General features: G+C 37.9%; 1 protein-coding gene across 1 annotated transcript in view; it reads right to left on the bottom strand.

The window, feature by feature from the left end:
• gjd1b (gap junction protein delta 1b) overlaps positions 1-4,534 on the bottom strand; it is a 32,814-nt gene that overhangs the window by 7,252 nt on the left and 21,028 nt on the right. The window lies entirely within an intron of this gene.

Genomic DNA, 4,534 nt, shown 5'->3' with positions numbered 1-4,534 from the left:
CTAGAAAAGGGGAAAAAAAAAAAAACTGAGAAATGAGGAAATCAATGACTTACTTTTCTTACCAGCACGATTGATCGGAGTGATCCTAGTTAACCTAAAAGAAAATGGCACACCACTGAAAAATTATTTAAAAACTCCCCGGCATCATTTCACATGCAATGCCGCTCATGCAACACATCAAAGCAAAATCCCATTGAATCCACTTTCTTTGTTTTCAGATGCATTGCTGCCACACAAAATTGTAATTCACACACTGTAAACAGTAATACTGAAAATGGCTGTAACTCCTTTTTATTTAACTAATTAATTAGCAAGTTTCATCCATTTATTTAATGTCCATCCATTATTGTCGTTATTTTAAGTACCTGATGGATGTTGGAAGATAATTGATGAAAGAGCAATATAGTGCTCGGTCTATTTCACAATTTCAGTTTGCCTTATTTTTTGGTCATGGGTTAAAAAAATGTCTTGGGCATAAGTCTCCCTTCCCCCACTATAAAGCTACTGAGCGCCTCTATTTGCATCAGTGGCTATTGGGCACAATTATGATTTACTTAGTTATAATTATGTGGCCCATTTCTACCTCCACAGTCTGCAGTTACCTAGCGAGCTATTCCTACTCTCCAAAATGCATTTCTCAGGATGTCACAATTTACAGAATAGGTCTGTGTTGTTATTTACTTCCCAAGGGTTATTGTATGTATTTTGTTTTCATTTGGGCTATGTCATATTTGTAGGCAAAACATGTATGTGGATGGGTGGATGGATGTGCTCAAACAAACCACCATTTTTAATACGTAGCTGTCTTCCCTTAAGTGTCTCTGTCATGTGATAATGGACATTATGGGTGTCTGATTTTTGTTGCATCCCGGTCTTCATGTTTTATATTGCTTGCTTGTTTTAGTCGTGTTTTTTTTTTTTTTTGAGGCTGCTGAAGCGATAAAAACAGTTTTTGTTGTGGTCGCCATCAGGCATCTTTTCATCCATTAACAATCATTCACTGCCAATGACAGGTATAGAAGCCAAGAAGTACATTCTTTTTTTTCACCAGGGCTGCCAGTGAATGAGTTGTCAGAGTTGGCACGCAGTGTATGCAGGGGCTTCAGTTTTCAGTTACTTCTGTTACTGCACAACATACAAGCTTGTATGTGCTACTTTGTTTTGAACAAGTATATTTCCTGTTTTGGGTCCACCTTTACAGATGAAGTATTGAAAACTGAAAAGCAAAACTTAATTTCTTGATTTTCCTGTACGGGTAGATTATGTAATCCACAAATGCTAAGAGTGACATTCACATGAATTCATACACAGAAATATAATGCAGCAGTATGGGACAGCCAACCCTCTCAACAAGCCACGGGTGATTGTACATTTATTCCTTCTGGGAAAAATACAAAACAAAAAACATAGATACAGGGCAAGAATTCAAGCCTGATCTCTACTACTGTAATAACTATGAGATGAATCCACCACTTGACAAAAGTGTAAAAACCACAGTAACTTTGCAAGGGAAGGTCGTGTAGTATAGTCAACAAAGAAGATCTTGACTGACTTGTGACCTACTCTCCAACCGCTTTGTCGAAACAGTTTAAACACAAAGTAGCTCTGAGAGTAATGGTCCATGCATTCGAATGGGCGGTTGGGGGGACTGAGAACAAAGGTCAAGCAATCAAGGGAGGCAACTGAGTAGGCTTTGTGGGTCCTCTTGACCAGAAAGAAAACAAAAATCACCAAGTTCATGATGGAGAGCGACATACTGTCACTTCTTGGCCACAGTTCATCCTGATGAGAACCAGGGAAGAAAAATTCGATTCATCAGCAGAGTAGAAAATGCCACAAAATGTCCATGCATGGGCAATCCCATGAGTCACATATGCTTTGTTTTTCTTTCTACTGTTTTGTTTCCAGCACAGCTGTGAATATGTATTATGCTTAATCGTGCCAAAAGTAAACAGAACACAACAAATGGAGGAGCAATGAATATCATAAAATGGACAAGATAAACAGGAGGTAATAGAGCGTGTGTTTCAAATTGGCATTTATGATATCTATACACATAATATACCGTATGCAATGTTAACAATATGAATGACTATGTGATGTATGTAAGCTAGTGGATGTTTTTCAAAAATGTTTTGCATCCATTGGTGACTTGGCGTAGCTTTGTGGTGCACTTCCCTTGATGTTAAACACACGCATGTATAAATCAGTAGACATATGCTAAGTTTGTTGTAGTCCTCTTCTCTGCTTGTGTTGCTCAACAGCAAAACTCTTTCCATTGTGCTTTTGTTCCTGCGTTCATCACTCATTCATTTTACAGATCCAAGGCCAAAAAAACAGCAGCTCAGCAGCAAGCTTTTTGCGTAGCACTGATTGTTTGTCTCACTCTACTTGTACTATAGGTCTAAATACAGACGGCATGCAAGATATTTCTTCCGATTGAGCGTTGCCTTGACGTTTAAGTCCAGTTCTACTTAAGATCATCTCTCACTAATCACCGCCATTTATTTTAATGAGAATCTCATGAATAACAACATGATGAATGGCTCCCATTACTCCATGTGACTCAAAGTGCACAGCATTAAATAGCCCATCAAACCTGACCTCATTACATTAATCATGGATTTATGGGTTTTGTGTGCATACAAGTCAAAACGTGGTGACATATCAAAGTGAATCTTCAGGCAGTGTGTTGTGAAGTTGTTGAATTGACATTAGCTATATATATATATATATATATATATATATATATATATATATATATATATATACATATATATATATAGCTCTCTTTATTCGCTATTATGAGCGGTACACAAATTGCCAAACTCCTGAGCATCCGAAAAACGGCGGGCTGCTCTATTTTTGGCTCATCCTCATGTCACATGTTTCTCTGGCTAACGGCGGTAAGCAGTCCTGGGGGACCCAGCTGCTTATTGTAAAATAACAACAACAGACAAACAAAACCAGAAAGTCCAATTTTTATATGCTTGGCCAATCCTGGTTTAAATGCGAGATGTCTATATACGAGATATAAAATGTAAGTTTAGCGTTATGATTGGCAATTATTTTTCAATGTAGGTACATATTGCAGGTGTAAAAATGCCATTTGAAGACAAGACAGGAACAAATCAATTCAGAAAATGGGACAGTTGTCTGTAGGCAGGTTTCATCTAAAAATAACATCGTCTTTAAAAAAAGAAAAATAAAAAATATATATATATATATGCATATATATATATATATATATATATATATATATATATATATATATATATATATAAGACAAGCCAAAAATGTCATTTAGAATAAAATGTTCTACACAGCCGAACTATTCAAAAAACATAATCCCATTAATATTGCGCTTGTGGAATCTGAATTAAACAGTAAAATCAACGTGTTTTTACCCATCTCACGTGGCGTCCATTTTGCCACTTGCAGTCGACCAAAAATGATATCACAGTTGCTCAGGTCTCAGGCAAAGACCAGTCACACCTCAGCTTGCAAGCGCCAAATGATCAAACTCAGAAAACAGGCCCATGGCCGTCGCTTCTTATGCGCCGAGTACACACAGTGTGTAAGGCACTATTGTCCACGAGGGAGCCTCAATTTGGGCAAGGGGACGCATGACATCGTGGAGTGCACCCGCTCCGTCATGCACTGTACATATCGTTCACATAGCTGTTAGTATCCCTGCTAAGTGAGACAGCCAAGTCGCCCACCTAAGGAAAGGATGTCAAGGAAATCACATAGTGAGCGTTACCGGTGTGTGCCATTTTTTTTTCTTTTATAGCGCTTCTGCCTGCCAACAAGTGCCTGCACATATTGCATGACCTAGGAATTAGGTCTATAATAATATGACTTCAAACAAATAAGTCTTTTGTTAAGTTATACAGTTGTATTATTCATGATGAAAAAAAAAATGTTGAATTTTGAGTACATTAACCATTGGCAGAGGATTTTGGCAGTAAAAAAAAAAAAACGCACATCAGTCTATAAAAGATAGTGCAGTACCTATCTTTATCACTCACTAGCAGGAAGAGGATCCTGCTGTATATGAATACAATTTTATTGCTACTTTGTTAAATGTGAATCCAGGGAAAAACCCTGGCCACTGAAGCTGAGACTTTGCCAGATAACAGTTGGATTGAATTCAGTAGTGTGAAGGGAAATCTACCAATCACATCGGTTTTGCCAGTCTTGTGTGGCACAGATGTGGATTCACAGGGCAGAGATAATCCTTTGTAGCGCGTGAGGGCACGCAGTTGACATGCGCCATCAAAATGACAGACCACTGATGACCTCTAAAGTGATCAAATATGAGGACATTTTTTCCAGTACCCTCACCTGTGATCAGTTGCCAAGTCCAAGACTAAGGGAGGATTCAGAGCAGTTACACTTCAGAAAAATGGTTGGAAAAAAAACATGTGTCTATGTAATAACCGTGTTAAGAAGCTTAGTGAGCAGATAATTCACAATACTAGAGCGAGAGATTGCAGCACTTAATGCAAAAACAAATATTTTGGATCTCATC

The sequence above is a fragment of the Idiotropiscis lumnitzeri genome, chromosome 7, assembly GCF_059441095.1.
Source record: "Idiotropiscis lumnitzeri isolate Australia: NSW breed Sydney's pygmy pipehorse chromosome 7, RoL_Ilum_1.0, whole genome shotgun sequence".
Lineage (NCBI taxonomy): Eukaryota > Metazoa > Chordata > Actinopteri > Syngnathiformes > Syngnathidae > Idiotropiscis > Idiotropiscis lumnitzeri.
Note: the sequence above shows the minus strand (reverse complement) of the source record. Positions and strands in the feature narration are given on the sequence as shown.